The following is an 11,685-nucleotide window of genomic DNA, read 5'->3' as shown; positions in this document are numbered from 1 at the left end:
ACAGCATGCACTGCAGTTGCAGGAGATGGATGGGAGCGGGGAGGACAGCATGCACTGCAGCTGCAGGAGATGGATGGGAGCGGGGAGGACAGCATGCACTGCAGCTGCAGGAGACGGATGGGAGTGGAAAGGACAGCATGCACTGCAGCTGCAGGAGACGGATGAGAGTGGAAAGGACAGCATGCACTGCAGCTGCAGGAGACGGATGGGAGCGCGCTAGGAGCAACAAACCCCTTAACCCAAGCTGTCCTTCCCCTTGTCTTACTTCAGTTTCACCAATTCACGGGGAATTTGTTCTGGGAGGGGAACCTTCTTACTCCCAGAGCTACATTTCCTTTCTCAAAGAATTATTATCAGATAACCTTGGACATTTTATTTGTAAGTACTTTAAATATAATAACTTCACAGTTTTCAGATAGTCTTGAATAAGCCAATGATGTTGAAATAAAATCCAATTATACACACAGGTCACTTACATGACAATAGGGATGCTTGAGATTAGAGTGGTATCAGGAGAAAATAAAGATTAACACACATATTTCTTGAGCATTAACTCCCAGGTTTTCACCTTAGATGTTTGTGTCAGGCTGCAAGGCTGAACTAATGTATCCAAATTCACACTGTCTTTCACAATCAAAAATATAATTTCATGTCGCATGAAGAATGCCATGTCCGAAAGGTTGGAGAAATATGCCTTTGAGCTGGTGGGCACTCCACTTCGAAGGCAGTCATCTGAATCAGCAATCTTAAGGACCTTGTTCCTCCGCTCAGAAACCGTTCCCTTCAAGCGGTTTTGGCAACTCACATTTGCATGCTAAGCTGAGTGCGTGGTTTCACAGTGGCCCATTCCATTACGCATGCAGACAGCAAATGCAAAGTCTGCCGCTCCATGAGCGCTCACAAGTCCTCTATAAAAGTCCGTTGGATTCTGTGGGCTCACTGTCTACTATTAAGAGATGACAGCCATACTGTAGGCAGGAGAGGTTTTTGAACCGGTAATCACATGAGCTAATGTGTGCAAAGCCCTTCACATCACACCTGGGACAAATTAAGGTCTCAATACATAATGATAATAATAATAGTTAATATTCTCATGTAAATGCATCCTTTCTATGAAATATTTAAAAACAGCTCACCGCAAGCATCATTTTTAATAGGAGCAATATGATCCCCCCAATACCATAGTCCCTGTAATTGTCCTTTAAAATCCCTTATACCAACCATGACTATCTACTTCTTCTTTTGATTGTCCCACTCAAAGAAAGAACACAACTCTAATACTCTTAGACTCTAATCTTTATATATTATTATTTTAAAACCCACATATTCAGTTCAGCTTCTCCGAGGGTGAGCACAGGTCAAAAAACACAAGAGAATCAGTCACCAAAACAGAAGGAAGAAGAAAACAAAATAAGCCTGAAGAATAAGTAGGTCTGCGCCTAATGAGAAAAGATAAAATGAAACCAGATGGAGATTTGTACCTTTATTTTTGTTTTACTGAGTGTCGCAGATAATTAAAAAAACATTTCCTCTGTGTTGGTTTTCCGATCTCTTCTGTCACCTTCCCCCAAAATATTAGGCTAGACAGAGGCTGTCTGGGCTCTTCATCCTCTATCATCCTTTGCTTGAGAGAAACACATGCTTTTACGGCCAAGCTCTGAAAGGATCAGACAGAAGCTGAGTAAATATTTTCAAGATAAGCCTGGAGATCTTAACTGTTTCGAAATCATCAACAGACAAAGAGAGAGAGAGAGAGAGGGAGGGGCAGTTTCCTCTTCAAACATGTTGCTTACGACTAATGGGAGTGTGATTATGATTGATAGGCCCCAATCTTTGTCTTCAGGAATACTTACTGTGGTAGGAACTGACCAATATTTACATTGGACTTGAAGCCACATTTTATTTCATCTGGGGTCAAATATTCCTGAATGTAAAGTACATTCCTCAGACGGTCCTGTCTCCACTTCACCCCCACCCGGGTGTCTGAGAGTCCCACAACATCTCACAATGAATCTCACTTTATCATGCTCCCCAGCTTCAAAGTTCAGCAACAAAGGATTACTGGGCTGCTCCAATTCTAAGGTGGGTACCTGAGCGATAGGTGAGTACAGCATTATCATTCAAGCTCTGCAAAGTGTAAATGCAATAAACAGCTTCCTCATTGCATGCGTGCCCAATGCCTATTAAAGTGAAACGGTCTCCACATAAATCAAAAGAATGTGCTGAATGTATTTCAGACTTAGAGAAATCCTACTAATGTGGCCCTTTCAGGAAGGATTGTGACTGGAAAAAAAAGTGCTATATATGTAACTATTCCAGTTGATAAACAGAGGCTCATTTTCTCAGTCCAGTTTGATATTCTGCTATCTGGAACAGAGAAGTTTCAGATCTATAGCTCTGTTGGAGAATTCTTTCCCTTTCTGGTTTCTGACACGTGCATTAAATTAAAGTGAAGAGAACCAGGCAACCCTTGAGATTAAACAGAAAGAGCATTCTAATGAGAGTTTTGGAAGACCTGTCAAAGCTAAATCCATGCTTCCAGTTTGATAACCAGTGGCTTTATGAGAAAGAGAATAGAGGCGAGCTCAGGGTGAAGGATATTATCAAGGTTACTTCAAGATTAAAGATTGGCACCAAAATGTTCCACCCTGCCTGAAATTCCTTGCTTTCCATTCTTTAAAACTACTCCAGCTGTTCTTATCATAATCTTATCGTAATCATCTGTGGCTTCCTCGGGATAAGCCATGGCCAGTTATTCATTTGAGACAGTCCATGACTCCTTTCTTCAAGGCTTCCAGAATATTATAATACCTGGGTTTCCTCCTGTCTTTCTAGGATTTCCTGGTGTCTTTGCTTGTTCCTTCTCATCTCTGCCATCTCTAAATCTAGACATGTTCAAGGTCCTGCTTTTGGATCTCTTTTCAGTCTACCCGGACTCCTTCAGACATGCTGATGATGCATACATTTATCTCCCAGCCAAATCTTCTCCCTGCAAATCTAGATTCATACTTCCAACTGCCTATCTGAAATTTCCACTGGGGTGGGTAATGGAAATCTCAAACTATGAATGTACGTGTTAACTTATGGTATGCTCTCCAAAATCCTTCCTACCTCAATTAAGGATGATTCTCCCCCTCTAGTTGCTCAGCCAAATATTTTGTAATCATCTTTGACTCCTCTCTTTCTCTTATATATGGCATCTAAGAGCAAATCTTGGCTTGAACTACAAAATGTATACTGCTTGTAACTGTTTCTCATCATCTCCAAGGCAATCACTGTGACCCTCCACCATTATCCTATTTTCTGTAAGAGGCACCTCTTCCTTATTTCCCTGCTTTGCCCTTACAGTCTTTTACAAATACAACAGCCAAAAGCATCTTTGAAAAATATCTTAAGATCATGTTATCCCTCTGAAAAATTTCTGGTGTCTTCCCATCTCAGTGAATAAAAACCAAGTCCCTACCGATATGCCACTCTTGTTCCTTCACTCAATTCTTATTCTTGTCTATTTATGCCAGTGGTCTCCTTGCTCTTCTTTGAATATGCCAGGCACACTTGTGCCTCAGGGCCTTTGCACTTGCTGTGCCTTCAGCCTGGAACACTCTTCATTAAGATGTTTGCATGGCTCTTTCTCCCAGCTCCTTCAAATCTAATTTTACCCCAAATCTCCAAAGCACTGAACTTCACCCCATTTGCCTCATTGACTTTATGCCATGGCACGTATCTTAATTAAATGAGGTTTAAATTTACTACTTGCTTTGTGTCACACATACCTCCTCCCACTGGAATCCATGCTTGCTGAGGCTATGATGACTGTCCGCTTTGCTCAATGCTGCATTTCTCTGTATGTAGAAGGTACTCCATGACGTTTGCTGAATGGATGAATAAAAGTAAAGTTAAGGTTTTGTTTGTCACTGTTCCCATCCCAATTTCCTTCACAATTGATTGCCTTTGCTACAACTGGATGTGCATTATCTATCTTAAGGCACCTACTGCCCTTATGTTCAAGGCTGAGCTTTTTCAAGATCCAGTGTGCCTTAGCAGAAAGCTCTGTGATTCTTTCCATTAAATATAATGGTGTCTCCCTTTCCCCTAAGGACTGAGAAATCAATTCATATTCAGCTGTCATGAACTGATGAGAAACTGAATGTACTAGAGTCCTTCCTGGAGGAACTGGCATTTTAAGACTGGTTGCTGGAGATGAAGTGTCCCATAATATGAAGTATGTGTCTGCTATTATGAATGCAGTCCTTATACAAGCAAATAACAGAACAACCTTCAGAAGGGGAACATTCCATAGTATTCCCTGAGATCAGTTATAATGTCACAACAAGCACAGAAGACTGGAATCTGGTGTGAAGATAAAATCATAACTTTCACTATACACTAGCCAAACGCCTTACCCAGAGAAAACCTCTACATACATGATCAATGTTCTACCTTCTCTGCTCCGTCTCCTGCTGCTGAGTAGCTTGGGTGTCATATGCTTTCAGATTTGATGTCTGTACAGTTTCCTTCCTGTCGGGAGTCCTTGTTACACAAACTCAAATACGCCCTTTAACCAAAGAGAAGGCTCATTTCTCCTCTTTATCTGCAGCAGAGGTGATTTGAGTGTTGAACAGATGGATCTTTTCACTCACAAGACTGACAAATCCCTTTAGGTCCATAAAGTTCCAGAAGGACTTTCCATCAGGATTAGATCTGAGGCTCTTTATACATAGACGTGGCTTTAGAGATGTTGCCAAACTCTAAGTCGAAAATGTTTTTAACAGGCAGTAATGGAGTTAGGATCTTTGCTTCTTTCCCAATGTCAAACTGAATCTTATTAGCCTTTTCTTGGGCTCACAGGCCAGTGTGAACTTTTTAAATCCAGTCTCTGCGAACTCCATCTGGAGGCCTGTGCCCTGCACCCAGTGTGCCCTTGAGGAGAGGTAGTTATGTGTCTCACAGCTCTCTTACGTACAGGTCATTAACTTCACACTTTGCAACACCGTAGGGTCTGGAAGCACTCCTTCGCCCTGCTATGTGAACCACTATTTCTATAAGACACAGCTATTCATCGATAGGATGCTCTACCCCTAGTCATGACATTTGCGTATCAATTTCCTTGTCACTTTATACATTAACATAGTCTTGCTTGTCTTTCCCATGAGCCTTCATGATCCTATGAAACTTGCATATTCATCCACGTAGATGACTCATTCAGCTGTGGCCTCACAGGGCATCCTTCCTTAATATTCAAATGATGTCCACCCTTCTTCAAAGATCCACTTTCCTCACAGTATTTTTGAGATGTTTCTCCTGACTCCTTTAAACTTTAATACCATCCTTCTATCAACCTCTAACCTTCATTCGTGAATCCATCCAACAACCATTTATCAAGCATCAACTATGTAACCCCTGGAGACACAACAAGGAACCAAAACCACAGGCTCCCTGCCTTCATGGAGCATATTTTCTAGTGGAAGAAGCCAGAACTACCTAAAATAGTCATAAGTATTTTTGTGAAACTGTGTAAGCACAATCTGAGGTAAGTAAGAAGAGAATGAAGGATAGGCTACTCTGAGACCCTACAACAGAGAACCCAAGCGTGGTTCGGAGCGCAAGGGAAGACGGCTCGGATAAAATCACTATTGCGTTGATTACAAGATGAGCAGGAGTTAACCAGACAGAAGTTATTTGCGGACAGAGAGGGTGACTTCTCTCAAAGAACAGTGTGGCTGAAGTTCCACCCTCGGGGACATCCTGGTTACCAAGCAGTGGGGGAGACCCTGGGAATAGGGTACGAACAAATAAGCGTCATCTGTCACTGCTCAGGCCTTGTGTAGATATGCATGTCCACAGGTTATCACTTTCCTTCAGGCTCATGAACTTCACTTAACATTTCATGTAATGCAGTTCTGCCAGCGGTGATCACCTTTTTTGGTCTAAAAATTCTTCACGCTGTCTTTGTTTTTGAAGAACTTTTTAAAAAGATATAGGGTGTTAGGTCAACAGATATTTTGTGTGTTTATTATTCTTCCAACACTTTTAAGATGGCATTTCTTTGTCTCCTGGCTTTCACTGTTTCTGTTGAAATTGGCAGCCGTTCTTGTCACTGTCTCCTGTGTATACCTCCCCTCCCGTGATTTTAAGGTTTTTCTCCCACCATTTTTGTGTTTTATTTTAGCAGTTTGATGATGATGTGTCTTGCAATGGTTTTCTATTTATTCTATGGGCTTTTCCTGAGCTTCCTGAACCTGTTAGTTTATATATTTTAGCAAATTTGGAAACGCTTCCATTGTTTTTTCTATAAATGCTTTTCCTGCCCTAATTTCTCTTTCTAGTACTCCAAGTACATGAACATTCGATTGATCTTGTCCCATGGGTCACTGAAACATGGCTCAGTTTTTCACCTTTTATTTTTCTCTTTGTCATTCATTTTGGCTAGATTTCATTGCTTTCAAGTTTGCTGGATTTTTAAGTCAGAAAAGTTCTTACTATGCAAAGGCTAAATAAAATAAAATGAAAACAAAACAATACTTAGGTGTACCTGTGGAATCTTAATATCAAGCCATTCATTCACCTCCTTCTATCACTTAGTATTCCAACTCTGGGTATTATACCTGAGTAGAAATTGTTCCCTGACATTTGCATCCAGAGGTACTGGATATAAATCCTACTCTATTCCTTTGGCGATGTTACAAAGATGATAGTTCTTCAGTTTATTTTTGTTTGTCTGTCTCCTTTTCCCCTTTCTTCTTAATATTTTCTTTATCTAAAAGTTACAAAATACCAAATAGAAAGGAAAAATTGCAATCTGACTAACCAGAGACTACTCACTGGAACATGTAAACAAAAATACACATACTATACAATCTATGATTTTAACCATGTTTAAGTGTAAAGCTTTGTGGCATTAAGTACATTTATATGGTTTTCCGACCATCCCCACATCATTCTTCAGGGCTTCTTCCTCACCCTCCATTGAAACTCTGTACCAATTAAATACAAAATCCCCATTGTTTCCTGTTCCCCATTCCTAGCAACCACCTCTCTGCTTTCTGTTTCTATGAATTTGACTACTCTGGGGACCTCATATAAATGCAGTCTTTTGTGACTGACTTACTTCATTCATCCATCCATGTTGCAGCATATATTAGAGTTTCCTGCATTGTTAATAAGTATTATAGTTTCCTGCATGCATTAGAGTTTCCTGCCTTGTTAATAATTCAACCTTAGTTGAATAATATCGATTATATGTACCTGCCATATTTCGTTTATCCACTTATCCATCAATGGACACTTGAATTGTTTCCATCCTTTGGCTATTGTGAACGATATTGCTATGAATATGAGTGTGCATATATCTGTTGAGTCCCTAACTTTATTTATTTTGCGTATGTCCCCAAAAGTGGAATTGCTAGATCACATCTTAATTTGATGTTCGTTTTTTTGAGAATGAAGTTCACTGCTCTCTTATTCTGCAGGGTCTAACCAGCTATGCAATCTATCTAGCGGTCTTCTCATTGCAAGATTATATTGTGAACTTCTAAAATTTTCGGGAGTTTCTTTTTTTTGAATTTCCATTTTGCTTTTGGGACTGTAATTTTTCCTTCATTGTTTTCATATTTACTTAAAAATTTTTTTAGCCTATTTATAACTGTTCGTTTAAAGGCCTCATTTTCTAATTCTGTTATCTAATTTCTGAATCTATTTCTGTTTATTATTTCTTCTCTTGTGTGGGGTCACATTCACCTGCTTCTTTGGAGGTCTAATTATTTTTATTATGATGTCCCATGTTGTGGTTTTCTTTTGTCTATTCTACCTGGAACTTATTGAGCTTCTTGGATCTCTTATTTTATATTTTTCAGCAAACTTGAAAACATTTTTACTACTAATGTATACTGGACATGTGAATATCAAATTCTTGAGTGTTTGGATTCTGTTCACTATTGCATTTTGTTCTGGTAAGGAGTTAATTTCCTTTCATATCAGTTGTATCATTTTAAGATGGATCTTAATGCTTCATTAGGGTAGATCTAGCTATGCCCTTCTCCTAATGTGCGGTCTCAAATCTACGGCATAGAAAGTTCGTGCTGTTCAGTAAGATCCCTTCCCTCTAGCTGGGAGGAAATTAAAGGCTTCTCAGCCTCATCCAAGCTCTGATCATGGCTCAGCCCATAGCTCCACAGTAACTGTTCTTTACTTGGTACTGGGCTGGGCTCAGGATCATGGAATATCATCTCACCCATGTACAGCTTAGTGTCTGCCAAATCCTCAGTAAGATCCCTCTGCGGAGGGTCGGAGCATCTTCCGTGTACAGTCCAGTCCTCTCTAGCGCTCCGCAATTTCCAGCTGTGTGCATCAGGGACCCTGAGCTCTCTCTCTTCAACCCAGCAAACCATTGTTCCCTGACTGGGTTTCTCTCTCCTGCCCTGCAGAGCAGAAATACCCGCAGGCGGAAAGCCGAAGCAATCGTGGTGCTCACCGCGTTTGCTTCCCTCCGCGCAGGGAGCACCGAACTGCACTGTGGGATCCGACATCTGAAAACAGTAATTTCATATATTTTGTCTGGCTTGATGGTTGTTTATAATGGGAGGATTAATGCAGTGCGTTTTTACTCCATCATAGCCAGAAGCTGGAATCTCTCCTTTGTTTTTTCATTCTCAGTTTCTGTTGTCAGTTTTTAATTCCACCCTCTTCTTACATGCTCTTTGGAGTGTTATCTTTGGCCTTCTCCTCATTTGATTCACTCTCTAGGATGATCTCATCTGCTCCATGGCTTCAATATCATTAATATGCCAAATCTATATCCTCTGCCAAGCTTCTTTTTCCTACAATTCCAAATATGATATTCAACTGCCTATTGGACCTTCCAGTCAGAAGTGCTAAGACATCTCCAAGTCTATGTCCAAAACCAAATTCATCATATTGCACCATATGGGCCTGCCTTCCTATATTCTCAACTGCAGTGAACAGAGACACAACATACACCAGGCACGCAAATCAGAAATCTGGAGTTTGTCTCAGCTCCCTACTTCTCTCTAACCCTTTACATCCCATCAGTTACCGAGTCTCAGATTCTACTTCATAAGTATTTCTCAAACCCACCTCCTCCTCTCTATTCTCATTACACTGGCTTACCCCAGTTCCTCCTAATTTCTTCCATATATCATTGCAAAATTCTTCTAGCACCTAGCTCTTCCTGAGCATCCACTGTATGCCCAGCACTGTTCCAACCACTTTTGCATATATTGACTTTTTGAATCCTTCTTAAACATGCATAGAGTAAGTACTGTTATTATTACAGAAGGAAAAGCCTGGTGCATGGAGTGAACCTCTCCAAAGCTACACAGCTATTACTATGATTTAAATATAGGCAGTTACCCCCAGAGTTTTTGGTCTGACCACTAGTCTCTACTGCTTCTCAAACTGATTTCTTATCTTCTTACTAAAAATAGTAAGAAACCCACACTAACTTTTCTCAAATGTGAATTTGACATTGCCTCTCCTCTAATTAAAATCTTTAAGCATATTCTCATTGTCAAAGTAAAAACCAAACATCAAACTATCTTACCTAAGAACAAGAACATCTTCTCTTTCTATTCGGTTTTTCTCCCTTACAGTTAATGTCCTTTCATTATAAAGTCACAGTTTAGGTGTCTTCTCTGGGGAAATCGCTCTTCCCATCTTTTCCTTTACACATGTCTGGCTTTCAAGCTCAGGCTTTATGTTCCTTACTTACTTTGTGTGTTTATTGATATTTTACTACTTACTGTACTATTTAATCATCTGTTAGACCCTGAGCTTTCTGAAGGTAGAGACAGGGTCTTTTTATCCTGTTTTCTGTTCCCAATGCTCACAGAGGATCTGACGCATTCTGAGGGTCTATTATATACTTGAATGAATGACTGAATGAATAAAAACTGCATAAAACCAGTTGGCATTCTTCCCAACACAAACTTCTACAAAGACTTTATGCTGTCACCAAGCAAAGTGTTAGAAACAGTGAGCGGAAATTCCTTTCAATGAAAATGATGAATCATCCTCAGTTGAATTGCCTCGAGATTTCAAAATGACAGCCTCTTGACCTTCAGTGTATTTGAATGACATTGTGTCATTAATTCGTCACAAAAAGCATTTGTAATGACAGAAAACTTAAGAGCAGCAATTATGCTTTCACAGTATAAATCATCGTGTGATTTTTTTTTTATTGAAGTATACTTGATATACAATATTGTTTTGGCTTCAAGTATACAACCTAGTGATTTGACAGTTATCTACATTATTAAATGCTCACCTCAACTAGTGTAGTCACTGTCAACATAGAAAGATGTTACAGAACTAGTGACTATATTCTCTATGCTGCACTTTCATCCCCGTGACTAATTTACATTATGATGGAGATTTTGTGCCTTTTTATCCCATTCACCTATTTCACCCATGCACCCCAGCTCCTCCATGGTAACAACCAGTCACTTCTGAGTGTCTATGAGTCTACTGCTATTTTGTTCATTTTGTTTTGCTTTGATTTTAGATTCCACATAAAAGTGAAATCATGTGGTATTTGCCTTTCTCCACCAGGCTTAGTTCACTTAGCATAATATCTTCTCAGTCCATTTATGTTGTCGCAAATGATAGGATTTCTTTCTTTTTTTATGGCCAAATAATACTCCATTGTATATACATACAGCATCTTCTTTATGCATTCATCTATTGACACTTTGGTTGCTTCCATATCTTGGTGATTGTAAATAATGCAGCAATAAGCATAAGGGTGAATATAACTTTTTGAATCAGAGATTTTGTTTTCTTCAGGTAAGTCAGCTTTCCATCATGAGAGTACCATGAAAGCACCATGAAATGGAGGTTTGTGCTCCCAGAGCAGATCTCTGGAGTTAGGTATTCAGCAGCCCCAGGCCTCCACCCCCTCCCTGCTCCGTTTCTCCTCCTCCTGCTGGTGAGCTGGGGTGGGGGAGGGGCTCGGGTCCTGCCGGGCCATGGCTTTGGTACATTACCCTGTTCTGTGAGGTTTATTCTTTCCTCCAGGTGTATGCAGCTTGGTACAGCCCTCTTTCCTGTTGCTCTTTCAGGATTAATAGTATTAATTATATTTTCATATTACATGCGGTTTTAGGAGGAAGCCTCCGTCTCACCTCTCACATTGCCATATTTAATCCCAAGTTCTTTATAAATTTTGGATGTTAACCCCTTATTGGATGTATCATTTATGAATATATTCTCCTATATCATCCTATTCATGGGATACAGTATATCCCACAAATACTGTAGATTTCCTTTTTTGTTTTCTTGATGGTTTCCTTTGCTGTACAGAAGCTTTTTAGTTTGATGTAGTCCCACTTGCTTATTTTTGCTTTTGTTCCCCTTGCCCAGGAAACTTATCTAGAAAAAATTACTCATGTTTGTGTTCAATAGATTTTCTCCTTTATTTCTAAAAAAAGTTTTATGGTTTCATGTTTTATATTTAGGTCTTTAATCCATTTTGAGTTTACTTTTGTGTCTGGTATTAGGGAGCAATCCGGTTTTATTACCTTACATGTAGCTGTCCAGTTTTCCCAACACCATTTATTGAATAGACTGTCTTTTCCCCATTGAATGTGCATGACTCCTTTGTCATATTTTTATTGACCATGTATGTGTGAGTTTATTTCTGGTCTCTCTATTCTGTTCCAATGAGCTATG

The 11,685-nt window shown here is 39.8% G+C and overlaps 1 long non-coding RNA gene across 2 annotated transcripts in view; it reads right to left on the bottom strand.

Moving 5' to 3' along the window:
- Positions 1-1,294: 1,294 nt before the first annotated feature.
- Positions 1,295-11,685, bottom strand: part of LOC118968104 (uncharacterized) — a 35,126-nt gene continuing 24,735 nt past the window's right edge. For both annotated transcript variants that reach the window (XR_005055468.2, XR_012129895.1), the window contains exons 2-3: positions 3,774-3,872; positions 1,295-1,657 (exon numbers count right to left, since the gene is read on the bottom strand). This is a non-coding gene — a long non-coding RNA (uncharacterized lncRNA). The remainder of the gene's footprint in view (positions 1,658-3,773; positions 3,873-11,685) is intronic.

The sequence above is a fragment of the Manis javanica genome, chromosome 4, assembly GCF_040802235.1.
Source record: "Manis javanica isolate MJ-LG chromosome 4, MJ_LKY, whole genome shotgun sequence".
NCBI classification, from domain to species: domain Eukaryota; kingdom Metazoa; phylum Chordata; class Mammalia; order Pholidota; family Manidae; genus Manis; species Manis javanica.
This window is presented reverse-complemented; position numbering and strand designations above follow the sequence as displayed.